Raw genomic sequence first — 17,340 nt, 5'->3', positions numbered from 1 at the left:
ACTTCTGAGCCAGAAAGTGAGAAACTGTCCCAAAATAATCCCAAAGACATAAACTATAAACAGCACCATTCCTAGCCACTTTAGGCAGCAGTGTCTTCACTAATCATTGTTTAGTTTCACTCCAAAAGAACCATAATATTGACTCCTTTGGAACAAATTTACTAGAAATTTGAGCTTCATAAGAACACACTGATGCCACCCAACTGAACGCAAACTGTTATTAAATTCAAAACCCTAGAGTCAAATTTCCCATCACTAAGCTTATCTAAGAATGTAAGCTGCATATTTGGCAGTTCTGCTTTGGGTTAAAGAATAAAGCCCTCAGTAAATTAGTCTTTAACAAGTCTTACTTTACTAATCTTTTGAATAAAAAAGAACCATAATACTCTGGGCACAAGGTACTCTTTCTTAAATTCACATTTACATAACTATAAAAATACGATCTTCTGAGTTGAAGTATTACTTTTTAAACCCTTCAGCAAAATAATAATCCTGGTTGCTGCCCCCTTATGCCGAAACCACACAGACAGGCATTTTCTTCTAGAGCTAAGTAAACTAACAAGTTTTACCTACAAGACTGCACTGGAAACACTCCATGATACTGAAGCATTCCAGAAAGTAGTGTTACAATTATGAAGTTACCCCAAAATAAACTGATAACTGAACTGTGCCACAAATACTGGCATTCACCAGCGATGACATGACAGGACAGCTTGAAATATTCCCAGTGCTTCCACCCCAAAACTGGCAGCCTTGCCCTACTGCAAAACCAGGTGTCAAGATTTCAGTTGCTGCTCCACAGACCACCACCACAAGTTGTGTACAGTAGAACGCTAGTGAGAACAGATCTTTGTTTTCCCTGAGAAATGCCACAGAAGAGAATGAGAATTTAGAGGACAAAAAGAGGGAGGAATAAAAGGGGAGAGTCTAAAACTAAATAATATGGAGAGATGTTCATAATTTGAGAAACTGCAGTAATTTTTCCATTCAAACAACAATCAAAAGAATAGCAAAGTCAAATGACTCTAAATTCCCTGCTTGAATAAAAAGCAGGATTCAGTGTCAAAGGGCATGACTAAGATGACAGAACAGACAGCAAGACCACTAACTGGATATGGGGCTTGGTGCCAATATAAGCACTTCCATACGCTGCTTGGGAAGCTGCCGCTGTCTGTATATGAAGTTTTTCATATCAAAGAGGTCAGCCAAATGGTAACAGTAGAGTGAAAGCTGTGGTCCACTGGAAGAGATAAACTCCATTTCCTGTGTGACAGGGTGGAAGTACAGAAAGTGTATTTTCTCTGATTCGGGTCTAGGAAATGTGGTGAAAATTAAACTGAAAAGGTTACGTACATAGAAAATAAATCAATCTAGCCTGGTGCATCTACCTTGTAAGCAACAGGAAAAGACAGCTAATTTTGCAGACAAAACTCTGAGTATCACTGTGAGGCACCAAAGCCATAGCAGCAGGAGAACACACACCTTCACTGGAGTCTCCCAAAACCAGTCAGGTTTACACAAGGGGTTTCAGTTGCTAAACTTCATCCAGACCATAGTCACACACATCCCTAGGATCTCACAAGCAGCAAGAACTCCAGTTACTGTATGCTGAAGTTTGGTCACTGCAAAGACTGAAAATACTTGGCCCTTCTCTTGCCTGGTAATTTGAGAAGATCTGACCAGCTGGAATGGAAAACTAGTTTTCCTAAACATACTTTCACAAGTTTTCACAGCAGCAAATTCTCACAATGCATTATAGCAGCACAGCTAAAAAAATTCAGGATGAAACAATCCATGCCACACATGCTGCAAAACACACATATATCCGTGTTTTGAAACAATTGTGAATTTCAGCCTCTACTTCTTGATACTAGCTTTCCCACTTGAGCTTAGAATAAGATTCTGCAAGATGGAGACATCCTTTACTTTAGTCTAAATCCCTTTCCTCACTTATTTTACTGTGGCTTTGGCATGACTAGAGCCTTCCACAAGTCACCTTAGTGGAATAAAATGGCAGAAAAACCCAGGAGAAAGATGCCTCCCATTCTCAGTAGTGAAAAGCTCTAATGTGAGTTTATCTGCACATACAACAGTAGCCTCTTTCCATCACCAAAACAATTACAACTTTTGATCAGTTACAGACTTTTAAAAGCAAAATTGTTACCGACAGTTACTGGGTATAGAAGAGGCGCTTTATACCTAAAAAAAAAAAAAAAAACCCTCAAACAAAATGTGCACAAGAAAATTCCACGTGCTCACATATTTAAGTGAAAGAACAAGTAAGATCCAAACCCACTGCAGAACAGTGCTGTGTGATCAGTAACAAAGGATTCAGGATCAGAGAAGTACCCAAAGGCAATGGAGAAAGAGAGGCATACTTGCCCTGCATGACAGATAAAATCCAAGATGGCAGTGATGCTATATGCTTTCTCAATTTCAGAACTTTACAAACATGGATTAGGATTTTTGGGTCCCACTTACAAATGCAAGCTTCCAGCTCTGACAAAAATAAGAATTATAGAATCAATTAGAATGCAATCCAGTAATATTAGCCAGTGCAAACAAAACTACTATTTAAGCAGTATTATCTTGATGTCTACCTAAATCACTGCAGGGTCTAAAGATCAGCAGCATCAATGAGAGACACAAGAACGTCTACACATGAAAAAGAGAAACACACAAAAGGACATACAGTTAAGGAACAGCCTACAAAAGTTAAACAATGCATTATTAATTAGAACAACAACAGGACTAGTCAGCAAAAATTAAAGAAAAAAATGGTTTGCTTACAAAAATAAACAGCTTACAAAAGTCATTAAGATTTTATGGAGGACAGTGCACAAAAGGATCCAAATAGCTGCATAAACTGAAAACGACATCCAAATACAAGGTTATCATTTTAGTCAACCCATTGCACAGCTATAGCGGCTAAATAGTATTGTTAGGACAGTGCTGCAGGCTCCCTCCATCCCCCAGCTCAAGCGGAGGAGTATCAGGATCATAAAGGGTCTCAACAATTTTTTTCAACCAGTAATTTTTCACCACAGGACTGAGTGAGGATAATCATGAAGCCTGACATGACCGTAGGTCAATTATAAGCAGTCTCCTAGCACAATTTTCAAAGTACCTCTCAGTATAATGCCTGAAACAAAATACATTTTAAATCTGTAATAAAAACACTCTAGTCAATATTTCCAGTGAGCTGGAAGAGACTGGGAAACTCTGCATAACAAGAAAGCCCACAGCTATGAGTTCAGAAGACTAAAATGAAGTGACACTCAAGTCCAGGGTCCGGTACAACTGGCAGTGGCCTGAAATTAATAAACCATGCTGAATTTAATTTCTGTGCTATGCTAACCAGACTGCCCAAGTTCTTGATGACCTATTAGCTTAGGCACATGCATTTTAATCACAAATAAAGTGAATGTGGCTCTCAGACAATAGCTCCCCCCCTCCCTCATACTTCAGTGCATCCCATCCCACAGTATGGCTCTGTAGTGTCCTGGCCAGGTGATAGGCTATCTGGGCACCAACTTTAAACTCTTTTACTCACTTGAACATGCAAGTGTTGTTCCTATGGATACCGCATAGGCTCATTATGAAGCCATTTAATATAGTCCTTCAGGCATATTTGAATAGACCGAAAATATTATTAATACAGAATTTTAACTGTCAATGGAAATATTACACACTGCACCAGTAAAATCAGTTCTGGTAATACTTCAATTTTGTCATAGTAAGAAAGTTCAAAAAGTAAAGCAGATGCTGCAGTCCTGTATTTTCCATTTATCAGATGTACAAAAGCAAGTCCTTGTGGCTTAAGAGTTCCTCTAAGACTAGAGATCAAGAGAGGGTAGCAGACATATGAAGCAGTATTAGATTTCTAAAAAGCCCAAAAGCTTAGCCCAACTTCTACCCAGCAGGTACACTGTGAACAGCACTGGTACCTCACTTGAAAGCAGCTCCTCAGACAACTGTACAGAGGTGTACATTAGCAGCTCCACACATTACTTCCTTTTCCACCACTCCTCCGAGCACTCGTTACATGCACGCTTTGTGACGGTAGGTAAAAAACCCAAGGTTCCAAGATTATGCTTTCTAATTCTGCAGAGTGAGAACATAGAATCATAGAATAGTTAGGGTTGGAAAGGACCTTAAGATCATCTAGTTCCAACCCCCCCACAATGGGCAGGGACACCTCACACTAAACCATATCACCCAAGCCTTCTTCCAACCTGGCCTTGAACACTGCCAGCGGTGGAGCATTCACAACCTCCCTGGGCAACCCATTCCAGTGCCTCACCACCCAAACAGGAAAGGACTTACTCCTTATATCCAATCTAAACTTCCTCTGATTAAATTTGAACCTGTTAACCCCTTCTCCTGTCACTACTGTGCCTCATGAAGAGTCCCTCCCCAGCATCCCTATAGGCCCCAACAACAATCAACATAGGTTCTGGCCTCCTGAACAAGCACTGCAATACTGTTCACATGCCAATTACTCGGAGCAATCAAGTGGCAATTCTGGTCATTGGGTTTAATCTTAAGGGCCAAATCAACCAAGGTAAATGTAAGGTAAATAATAAGGTAAATCAAAGCAGGTTTATCTGATTTTCTGGGAGTCCTGACAGGAGCTTCTAAATTTTTATCATTACTTTTTACTACCAGCTACTTGGGAAACAAACAAATTCTGGGATATAGGTTATCTATTGTCCATTATTTCTGTTTTGTCACTGCAGACTGAATTATTACAATGCAATTTAGGTCAGGTTATACCTTAAATCCATTTTAAAATAATCAATGTAGTAGCCATTAGTGATTGTAAGTGGAAACAACAGATCAATCATACAGGAACCCTAGTACTTCCAATAATGCATTCAATTTTCTAAGTCTACAATCTTTGCTTTAAAGCTGCAGAAATTTACAACTTCTGAAATCAAAGCAACAATTTTATCCTTCTGACATACCTGTTTACCAGAGACACTCTGTTAAAACAGTTTTATCCCATTCAATTTAAAGAAAGCATTTGGGAGGAGTTGTAATTCTCTCCGGTCCTCAAAGACTACAAATCATCTTGGCAATGCAGGCATAGAATTTTGTTTCAGCACTATCAAGGCTACAATGCCTGCAATAAAATTTATTTTTGAAAAGCCAAAATAACACAGCAGAAGTAGGAAGGTTTATGTATGCCACAGTCAGACTTCATTCAACACTCCAGAAGTTTTAGAACTTGAACCAAAAGCTTCACATGCCCTTTTCCAACTGATCAATCAGTTGGAAGATACTTGTATATCTGGGATGTATCTTCAACCTGAGCTCAGCTGACATTCTATATTAGAAAACTATATACTCATATTTACCTAGAGAAAAACATCCACCAGAATCAGCATTCATAACCTTTTTGTTCTTGATGAATTCTACATTTATGAAGAGATCAAACTAATTCCAGCTATATAGTGAACATTCACAGATTAAAAAAAAACATGCTGAGTTTTGGGGGAGTGTGAGGAGTAGGATAATTATAAAAAAAACCAATCAACCAACCAACCAACCAAAAAAAAAAAAAAAACCCCAGAACAAATCACCTAACAAATTCTGTATTGAAATCAGAATCTATTATTTCAGGTCAATGGGATTTGTGGGTATTTTCACACTCCACAAACTCAAATCATTCTAAGTATGTACCTATACTCTATTAAGACCAGTTCTGGAATTCTGAATACAAAAAAGGGGTATTTATTATAGAACTTTCAACTTTAACAAGCTAAAATCATGAACATACTTCTCGTGCTTTCTTATTCCACTAAACATTAAAAGCACGCATCCTAATAGCTCCCACACACAATACTTCAGTCTTACTTTGAGCAATAGGTCTTACCATTTTTTAACAATGTCTGTATTTTACTTTTGGTTCTGCACAGCCTGTGGTAGTGCATATTAAACTGATGCAGTGCATTTCTGGATGGCTCTACACTGCAAGTCTGGAAACCAAAGCCAGTGCAAATTTTATCTGCTAAATAAAATTTTTTTCAGAAATATAACTGTAAGATTTTACTAATACAATGATATATGAATCCTTGATACCTGCAATGGTGTAATTCTCAGCAATAATATGCTTGATTGTTTATGGGCTTCTCAAAGTACAACTCAGAAGTTAGACATGGAATTTGTTGCAAAGAGATCATAAAATAAGGCAAATTATTATTTCTTCTCATGTTACTCTTCTCAAATAAGGCTGCATAGGAAGCTGAGTTGAAAAGACAGCAAGTTTAAACTAAAGATGTTGATAAACAAGCTCTAGCAAATCCTGTTGTAGCAGATTAAGTTACTATCTTCAGCTGTAGACTATTCTCCCATCAGAAGTCACTGATCCCAAAAGCAGAGTTGACAGAAAGGAACATGTGCTGACACCTCAGTCACTTCAACATTAAGACCAGCACCTTAATTTGGTTCAGATATTGCACTATGAACTGTAAAGACAGAGGAGTAAGCACCTATGAACTATTGCAGAGGAGCTAAGCAGGGAAAGGTTAAAAACAGACATCACCAAATTTGGCAAGATTTCCCAGAGCTGTAATGACAATGTAAATTTCTTCTAAAGTAGATGAATCAGATGTTCCACTTGTCACAAATCCACCCAAAATTACAAAACTCATGCCAGAAAGTTTCAGAAGCACAATATGAACTGTTAAAACAATATGAAATTAAGGCACTCATTAGCCACCTTAGGTATCTTAAAGGCTGAATACTCAATTTCAAATCAGCTTTAACAAATCAAGAACTGAAGTTTTGCATGGAATTTTAATCATCACATGAAGTCACAACTACAGGAGTTACAAGGAGCACTAACACACGTAATACCAAGAGAACAGTGATAAATATCTTCTAAGATTTGACAAGAGTGTGCACTTAAGAGGGAACACAAACTAGCCTACATTTACTACTCAGCCACTTAGGTATGCAGCGGAATTCATTAAATATTTGTGTAGAAAAGACTTCAAAAATATTGACAGGAGGAAAACCTGTATGAAGTTCTCACCAACAGAAGTCAGAAACTGGCTTAGGTGACAAAGCATATAAAAAATTCAAATCTGCAACTCAAGCTGTTGAATTAAGAACCCCATATATGCAAGTATTTAATACTTGACAACTACAAAAGTGGTATTTCAGATTCTGTACAACCTATTAAGAAAAGTTCTTGAAATCTGTACCATGCAGTTATCACCCTAATACTTTTCTTTAGGATTAAACACATACAATGCTTTATATAAGGTCTATAAATTATGAACCACCACCGATCAGCCATGGAAACCACACTGAAGGGTTCAAAAACCTTGTATATAATAAGCAGGCCTAACTGGTCACTTCTGCAGATTGCCTCCTTCCACTCACCTTTGTCTGATACTTTTAGCTTCCAAGATTCCTTTGCTTCTCCGAACATCATACAAATTCCAAGGTCAGCATCATGCAGATACATTTATAACAGAGGGCCCTACCAAGCTGTGCACACTGTCCGCTGACCAAAACTACACCATTAACACAGAATCCCAAATGAGGCACATATGACATTTTTGTAGACAGGTGCTCACAGTTATTGCATTATTTTGCTGATCTATTTTGATAATCCCTTGAGATTTTCCAGCTCTTCAGTTCCCCCCTTTTTAAAAAACAAACCAACCTCCAAAAACCCCCAGCTTGTTACACATACTGTGTTGCACTGGGCTACAAGCATCTGCTCAGATAGGCTACCACATTTTTACAGAACAAATTTCAGGAAGGTGTATAAAACGCAGTTTCTGACTGTTTAGGATAACAAGCAAAATGCCCTAAGGAGTCAGACCAATGATCCATCAAGCCCAGAACTCTTCCATCTGGCAGTGGCAACCAGAAATGCTGTTCAGGGATAACTTAATGCACCCAGAAGTTTGACTGTTGAAGGACATCAGATGGTACATCCTTATCTAATTATGAAACAATAAATGTATCTGTCAATGGATCAGCTGCCTGCAAATCTGTATAACCCCTTGTTTGACGATGCCAGTATTGTTTGCCTCCAGAAACTCCTATGGCAATAAGAGCCAGTAGTTCACCACCCAGAATGTGAAGAAACAGCTTCTTTTATCTGCTTCAAACCTATAATTTGAATCAAATGCATAGTACATTTGTAAAGTCCACTGCCTCGATAGGTTCCCCCCCCAAATTTCCATCATATCAGCTTCCAACTGAAAGGTTCCAGTCTTGCCAGTCTCTTCTTGAAAGGCTTCATACCTCCATTTTTTGTGCCCCCCTCCCCCCCTTACTTTTTTGCGTGCGTTCTGCTGTCTACTCCCTTTAAACGCAGAAACCTGAACTGTAAACAATAATGAAGACAGCAGGGTTTTGCACAGCTGCAATATGATGTCTCCTGTCATGTTAATGCCTTTTCTGATACATTCAGCATTTTGCTGGCTTTCTGGCTGACACACTACATAAAGCAAAGCAAACAGACACTGTGGTTAAAGATAAGTTTCTCAACAGTTCTACAGAAACTGAGAGTCTGGTCCAATTTTAGTACACTTCACAGACCCACCACACATTTGCTAAAAATTATTTCCTGAGCTCCTGGCACTGAACTACTCTGTTTTGCATAGTACTAGATAACAGTCATCATTATGTACCATAAAAAGTAATATTCCTAGTTAACTTCACTCTTATTACAGAAAAACTTCGCACTGAAGTAGAGGGAGTAACTTTGAGTATATCAAAGCTGTCAAGAGAACACAAGCACCAGAAGATCTGAAGAGCCAGGATGGTACTGCAACATGAAAGAAATGCTAAGTACAGGCACTATTTTACAGGCCAATCCAACCTTAAGACACAAGGCAGTAACATAATGGGAAGACAAAGCAAAAGGTTGTAAGACAACAGAATAGGAATGGTTTGATCCAGCACACAGAAGCTTTGTTTCCTTCCCAATATTGTCCATCTTTCCTATCTAGAGAGACTGGAGAGTAAGAAAGACCTTCATGCTTGAAGGTCTGCAGAAGGAAAGGATGCAAGAAAATGAGCAACAGAAAAGTTACCAAACAAAAAGTAAGTAGTCCATATTAAACCAGGAAAGATCAAAGGAAAACCAATATATCATGACTGTTCAAAATTGATCATATGACTACTTCCTAATAGCAGTAAGCTTACTAGTCTAAACAAGACACTGATAGCAAAAGAAGAATGTTTAACCTAAAAATTACTTCATAAGCAATAAGTCAAAATAACTGCTGCTTCAAAAGACCATGTAATTAGATGCAGAGTTCTCTTTTTCAGTCAAGAAGAAACAGCTCTTCTCTGCACCTCATTCTGACCTCTCCTTACTTGAAAATTGGCAAAAGCTTAAAGAAAGTAATGACATACAAAATATGCCAAAATAACTGGTCTTTAACAGCTTTTAGCCTCTTCTGTTATCTTAAAACCATCCTCAGGATTTTTTCTTTTTGAAGGAAAGACAAGTGACATTTACTTTTTGGATTCTTGGCTTTCCTTGGGATGCACTTTAAGTCCTTAATCTTTACATTCTGCTTGATGAGCCAGTGAAGAATGAAAAATTTAAGTAGGCTAAAAAGTAGAAAAGCGTCTATCCTACTGCAGAATCCTCAGGTTGCCACGTTCCTTCTCTTTCGAAAGAAGTCAAGTAACTTGCCTCTTCAGAGTTGTAGCTAGCCCTCATCACACCAGCTTGAAGCAGGATGCTTTATCAGGAAGCGGTAGGTAACAAAGTCTTGAGAGAATCATAACCCAACTAGATAAATATTCTATGAACAGGCAATAATCAAACTGATAATTCAATGGAAGAAGTCTGCAAAGCTAATAACAATGCTTCAACTGATTTTTAGTGCTATTTACACTCTTAAAAAAATAAAGATGTGAAACAGACAAAATCAAAAGCAGTACTGCTGGGCTCATAAGTCATTTAGTCAGCCCAACAAGAAGACAATGCTGAGCTGATCAGCTTTTATCTCACTTTAAGACACTGTGCTAATTCCTCCCTGTAAGTAATTACGTTACTAATTTAGAACACATCTTCATTATTGGGAAAAAAAAAAAAGAGAGAAGAAATAGTAAGAGCTTGCATTATGTTTAATTATCTTACAATAACAATCACCACCTTTAAAGACATACATCCAGCTGTATTTCAATGCACTTCTCTCCTGCATCCAACAACTTCTAATACCTTTCAGACAAAATGTAAATGCCACTGCATAGCAGCACTAAGCGATTCCATCACCACTTGATCCTACAGGAACTGATTCTGCAAAAGCACGTGATGTCCACTAATGCTATATTCTCCCACTAACCCAGGACCAAGTTCATCTGCTAACATATGCCCTGTCAGACATCAGGAAGAGATTTGCCCTCTGAAAACAAGGATATACTTACCTAAGAAATATAATCAATATAATGTAAGCCAATACAATCCAAACCCTCACCTGTTTGAAATCTCAATGCTTAACCTGAAAGCATGTGTTTTAATTTCAGAGGTGAGAATATTAGAAAATAGGTCATATCAGAGGAATTAGCAACATGTTCTCTTAGCTAGTACATGTAAGTAATTTCTATGGTGCACAATGCAACTTATCTGTATCACAGTTTTTCTACAAAAGCAACTTGAATTTTCTTGGCCAAGGCGCACTGCATTAATCCATGGTTAAGCAATCTCAAATTTCACTACCAGTAACTGACAAATCAATGCCAATTTGATAAAATGAGACAAGATGACAACAAGTTCTCAACCATGACACTGCAGGAACACTTCATGATCCAATATTAAGGTCAAGCCTTAGCTTTATGCATAGTGGTACCACATTCTAAAGAAAAAGTTGCCATGATATTTTTGCTGTGAAGAATTTAACTTAGTACTACAATCACCACCCAGAATAACATTCGTTCCTCCTTAGATTTCTCCCCTGCCACACTAAAACCAGCTTCTAAGTAAGTTATTAATACAGAAGTCATTACTGAAGCATATTACCTTCACTGACCTTAATAATGAAGATCATTCCAGTTAAAGAAACACTCAGATTTACAAGGCCAGCCTGGACAGAGCCTTGGGTGACATGGTTTAGTGTGAGGTGTCCCTGCCCATGGCAGGGGGGTTGGAACTAGATGATCTTAAGGTCCTTTCCAACCCTAACTATTCTATGATTCTACATTTGAATATTCATTTGAAAGCCGACTTTGCTCTCTCTGCCACCCAAACCAAGATCAAGATTTGCCTCCAGGGAAATGGAGAGGCAGAAACACCAAAAATGAAGTCATTTCTCTCAAGTCTTTTTACTGAGACAACATACCAGTTACATACGACCTGCCTTCAGCCTTGAACACAGTGAACTTTTAGAGTTCCAGTATTCTTTCGTAAACACCTCATTAAACACAAGTCACTCTATGGCATCACACTGCTAACAGCTTATACATATATCACTGTAAATCTTCTACCTGTACTGTCGAAATGAGAAGTGACTCTTTTAGGCACCAACATATATTGTTCTCCTCTGATCTCACAAAACACCACTCAACACCACCGGTACCTAAATGAATACTTTTCCAGCCCCTCCTTCCTGACATCAAAAATACATGCTTATCCTTGGAAACAGACTTAGAATGCATACAGCCACCTCCTAGCACCATTACCAGGTCAAAGAGCAGCTGCTGAGGTTGCACTGGCACTTCCTGGTTATCAAAGGTTTTTAGTTTTGCCTAATTCAGCTTTCTACAGAGCTTGAAAATACAACTTCTCACCATGGAAATAGGAAAATTCACACCAAGTACTCAGATAATGGTTGGTGCGCATACGCAGGTATGTGCTTTAGATGCTAACATACTATTGGGTTTCTTTACAAAAGGAGCACTTGACTGTCCTATCACTTACCAGAAATCTAAACTACTCCCCACCCCCAACCAGAAAAGAAAACCAAAACCCAAACACATTTGAGAGTCTTCTGAATTATCTGTTATGGCCAAATAACCAAGTATGACCTTCCAACAGTTTCCCCACAAGATGAATAGAAGAATGAAACTTCAGGTTTGGTTTCTATCATATTTTTCTTAAGAAAAATCTTTTTTACAGAATTTGTATCTATTATATCATCTATTGCTGAGTTAGAACTTTGCAGGAAATAAGGAGTTTATTTTCTGTGCTGATATAGTATATGCAGCCAATTCAGATACTGTTTAAGACTAGCAACCATGAGCTTCACTGTCACATGTATCAACTGTTAAGCCTTTTCTCCAATTCTAGGAAAGGCATTTAAAAAATGAGATATACTAGAGGCAAACCCAAGTATTAAGAACGTTAACATTAAATCACATAAAACTATTTCTTACTCATTATTTTTCTTCATAAGACAATTATGGCCAACCAGAACAAAGACCTGTTGCAACAGGCAAATCACTTAAGGAAACACGAGGTACTGAGGTGATCTTTATATAAAAGGTAATAACTACAGGTATGTTGAAACAATTACATTTTTATATCTAATTATTTGGCATCTTATAAGAAAGCAGAATTAGATCCACAAGCAATCTAAACACCATGCCACCCACTAGACTCCACAACTCACAGAGATAAGCTACCAAGCTTCACTCTACAATGAAAAGTGTACATCTTACTGGTGCTGTTCAAATATCTTATATTTAACATGAGTAGGAACTGACTAAATCAGACAAGAATAAACATAATGATCAGAGATTTAAGTCTACAGAATTTCACACCATGCTAGGGGAAGCCGGGGGGGGGGGGGGGCGGGGGGATGATGGGATTAAATAAAACCCCTTTCATCTACTCTTTTAATATTTTGCCTTTAACAAGGAGACCTGGGTTCATATCACAGATTTCTACTTGATCATGCTTCTTGCCAGCCAGCCCCTGGGATACATACCCCACTCACTTCATTCCCAAGTGAATACTGCTCCTCAAGAATAAAACTGACTGGTGTCTGGAAGCACCTCACACCTAAACACCCCTGGCCTGGCAGTTCAGGCACTCCATTTGGGAACTGACAGATGGGGGGGGTTCAAATTCCCCCAAAGAATAGAAGGATTTGAACCCAAATCTCAACATACTGGTCAGGTACTCAAACCACTTATCCATCTGTAAAGAAATGCAACATCACATCCTTTTTTTCTAGAATACAAAACAAACAAACAATTATGCAAGATTTCTGCGTTTCCTGCTTCACACTATAGAAGCATTCCTTACACAATTGTGCTAATAATGGTACCTCTGCTTGCTTTCTAATTTTCTAATTTAACTGATGCAAGCTTTGAGAGTTATGGCATTTTTTTCTTCCCACACAGCTATGTATTAGTATACAATTAGACAGCCTTGCAGTATAAACCAAGTCTTTACTAACAGGCATACACAATTTATCAGCTCTATTAAAAACAAAACCCAAACAAAAAAGCCACAAACAAATAAAAAGAAAACAACACACAAACCACAAAAACTCAAAGCTTCCTTTAAAATAACCTGGTATATAAACTAGTCATAATTTCCTCTCCTTGCTCAGAGTTCTCCTTCACACTTTAGGATGAGTTACACTTAAAACGTTTTGTCATATAACTACACTGTGAGTGCAAGAAGGAGGATGTGTCCATAAAATGCGCTTTTTGTCAGAAAAGTTGTATTGAAGAAAATTCCAGAGTAGATAACTATAGTAGAAAAAAATCATTTTGTCAACATGCCTGATTTTAAACCACAGTATAAACTGTTTCCACTGACTGAGTTTTCTATCACAGACACTGCAGCAAACCTTTTCAAACATACAAATGCCTCTTTGCCCATTAATAAAAGGAAAACAATAGAGCAGTATTTAATTAATATTTACAAGAAGTCTTGAGGTTTTCTGATGACCAAAGCAGTAATTAACGTTCCAAATACCGTAATGTCAAGCCACTCTGCAGCACTACCTGTTACACTGCAGAAGTACTTCAAAAAAAAGCTAGCTGCTAGAACATTTCAGAATTTTAACATGACATATGAATACAAATCCAAATCCTATTATCTAAGAAGTAGCAGACTGCCTGAAATAGCCTTCAGCATTCTAAAACCCCAACACTGTAAAAGGAAGGCACTTAATCAAAAGTGCAAACTGGAAAAAATAAAATTGGTAGCTGAAACAGGTAGTTACAACTGTTAGCATCTGAAACTAAGATCCAGTCTTTGGGACAGAAGCTGTATGTAAAAATGCCACAGGATTTTTAAGACCCCACAACTTCAAACTATAAGAAGAGACTTTAATTAAAACCCAGCAAGTGGAAATGTTATGAAAATATAATTATTTACATGGGAAAATATGTGGACTCATATTAACTTCAGGATACATTAAGTTCTCTGCATCCATAACCCTCGGTATGAATGTGACCCTATACATCATATTTTTACAGCTTCTACATCACATATTGCTGTGGTAATGAAACATGCCTGACACCCCTCAATGAGTAGCTCCTGTAGATTCCTAAAGCAGCTAAATCAGTCTAGTAAAGAAACATCTTGATTTACATTTCTAAGTAAGTTCAGATATTTTGAAAAGAAACTTAATAAAAGTTAAGTAAATTCATTATCTTTAACATCGCCTTATTCTACATAGCAAAAACTACCACCCACTGCTATTCCATACATTGCAAGGCAACATGACATACACTGGAAAGATGTAAAATCAGAAAGAATTACTTTGAAAAGTGTTAAGTGATCATGTATTAACATTTAACTGTGTATTAATTTATTAATGGTTAACCAAATGTAACATTCTAGCACGCTGGTTCACAACATCCTACAATATATTTGATGCCTTATTAAGCCATCTACAATACTAACCATAGGTTAAGCTTTTAGTATGTGAAATACTGAATTTGTTTGGACCACAGTATGTTGGAAAACAGTTCACATATGTATAAACCAGCCAGACGCTGAAGTGACATCTGGATTTGCACTAGCAGCTCTAAGATTAAGAAAAAAGATGGAGTACACGTGAAAACTCAGAGGACAGAATAAAACCAAGACTGTAGGGTTGGATGCCTAATTAAAGACAATACAGAATTCTCCTGGTTTTGACAAATTCAGGGAAAACGCCTCAATCCTCCAAAAACCCAGAGAAGTCCCTTTAAAGGTAAGAATCTGTGCACTGAAGCAGTAGATACTTAGGAAAAGACCACCACCAGTTTCGAGAAGTTGGACTGTAGTCACTGATCATCACTTACCTAAAATACAAGTATTCTGTTCTAGTAAGTGAGCTGTGGAACTAGTTTATGACCAAATAATACCCTTATAGAGGCTTTAAGAATTACCTTTTAAAAGAAAAAAACCTCAGAGCAGCGGCTGATATTTACCCGTTTAAATATATCTCGGTCTTTTTTAGGGATCTGTCCCATGTGAGACAGATTTTTTTAAAATATAAATGTTTTCCTAAAAGGCCAAGTACAAGTTAATTTAATTTTCTTGTGCAGTCCATCTCACCAGGCTCAAAGTCACGGCGCACTTTGTTGCTTGCCTGCAGAGCCTCTATCACAACACGGCTACAGCGCCTGTCCCTCAGCCAGGGAAGCACCACCACCGCCAAATACCACCAGCACAGGCTTTCTGAAAGCGAAGCCGTGCCAAGCCAGGGAATACATTAACCACTGCAAGCCATAAAATACACTGGAAGTTGCTCCTATCCAGCCTACTCTAACCGAACCCTGCAAAGCTTCACAAATCCACACGAAACGATCTCTTTACAGTGGCACCATTTCCAAACACAGAACTACCAAAAGGTCTGAACTCCAGAGCCGGGGAAGCCGCAAGTTTCTCCCCTCATTAAGCCATAAACACACACCCCTACAACCACGCAGGGAAAGCACAGAGCCAAACACGGGAGGGTTTCCTTACAACTCCGGGCCTAGGCTCGCCGCGCACGCCCGGGGGGCGCCCCGCGGGAGGGCGGCCGCGGCACTGGCTCTCAGGAGGCCGCCCAGGCCATCACATTCATCCCCCACGCTCCCGCAGCGGCACCGGCCCCGGGCGCCCAGCGGCGCAGGCACCTGTAGCCGCAGCAGCCAGGGCCGCCCCTCCCGGCCGGGGCACAGCCCGGGCCACTGTCCCGCGCGGAGACGGACGACCCGGTCCCCCGAAAGCCGTCGAGCTCTGGCGCGGCCACACCGGCCCGCCCGGCCGGACCCCCAGGCCTTTGCGGGCGCCGTGGCAGTGGGGCAGGCTTCCCGATAAGCCGAAACTGGCGGCTCCGCATCTGGACCTGTTGCTCGCACGCCGGACGCGAGAACGCGGACCGCGCTCACTGCCCTTCTCTCACCGTCGCTAACACGCTCCAGCCCAGCCGCCGACTGAAGTCAGGGTCGCGCACACCCCGCTGCACCTCCCGACCGAAACACCGCCGAGCCAGCCGGCCACAGCCCCCGCGCAGCTGCGCAGCCGCCGCCCAGCCACGCCCAGAACGGCCCTTCTTGGCCCTGCCCCCCGTGCCTGCTCCAGCGCCGGCCCACAGGCCCGGCCCGGCCCGGCCCAGCCGCGCAGGCGCGGAGCAGCCCCACAGCCTTCGCCGGGGCCGCGCCGGCCGCCGACTGGGCAAGGGCGAGACTGGGCGTGCTAACTGCGCGCCCCCTGCCGGCCTGGGTCGGTGCAGCCGGAGCGGTCGCAGCCGCGCTCACGGTTGGCGGGGAAGGGTTTACCTCAGCCCTCGCTGAGGGGCTGGGGGGGGGCGCAGAAGACATGGCACTGCTCCAGCGTCTCCGTCTTCCCGCAGCGATGTTCCGTCTTTCTACCACAGTGCTCTCTGCAACCGGGAGAGGCAGCACCACGTGAGCCTCTGTGCCCTGGACTGAGGTGGTTTGCCTGCGGGCTGCTCCTGTCTCCCCTCCTGCCTCTTCTCCTGCCTCTTCTCCTGCCTCTTCTCCTGCCTCGAGCTGCTTTCTCCTGCCCACTGTGCTGCTGCCTGCTTGCAGCTGGCGTGTGTCCTGGCTGCACCATGCCTCTGCAGTCCCCTTCTCCTCCCCCTTCCTTGTCAATCCCTCCATTCTCTTTGTAGTTCTGCTGAAGCCACAACCGTGGCTTCGGCCAGTTGTGGGGAGAAAAACGTTTATACTCTTACCTGAGAGTCCAGTCCACTTTCGGGAGACAGGAGGGAGGCTGAGGCAAAAAGGCACCCAGAACACAATGCGTGGAACAATAAGGGAAACAGGACATTACAAGTAGTTTTACCGGGTTTTTTGTATCCATGGCTGTTTTACAGGACCAAGGAAACTTATCTTCAGTGCTGCAGTTTGGTTTGCCTTTGAGCTGAAAATGGCATTCCCACCCCTGGTTTTTCAGGCTAGCCT

General features: G+C 40.5%; 1 protein-coding gene across 3 annotated transcripts in view; it reads right to left on the bottom strand.

Moving 5' to 3' along the window:
* Positions 1 to 16,450, bottom strand: part of PALS1 (protein associated with LIN7 1, MAGUK p55 family member) — a 59,784-nt gene extending 43,334 nt beyond the window's left edge. For all 3 annotated transcript variants that reach the window (XM_065686704.1, XM_065686706.1, XM_065686705.1), the window contains exon 1: positions 16,317 to 16,450. The gene's annotated coding sequence lies outside the window, so the exon portion shown is untranslated. The remainder of the gene's footprint in view (positions 1 to 16,316) is intronic.
* Positions 16,451 to 17,340: the final 890 nt, after the last annotated feature.

Source organism: Lathamus discolor, chromosome 6 (genome assembly GCF_037157495.1).
Source record: "Lathamus discolor isolate bLatDis1 chromosome 6, bLatDis1.hap1, whole genome shotgun sequence".
NCBI lineage: Eukaryota > Metazoa > Chordata > Aves > Psittaciformes > Psittacidae > Lathamus > Lathamus discolor.
The sequence above is the reverse complement of the archived record's forward strand: the minus strand, read 5'-3'. Positions and strand labels throughout refer to the sequence as shown.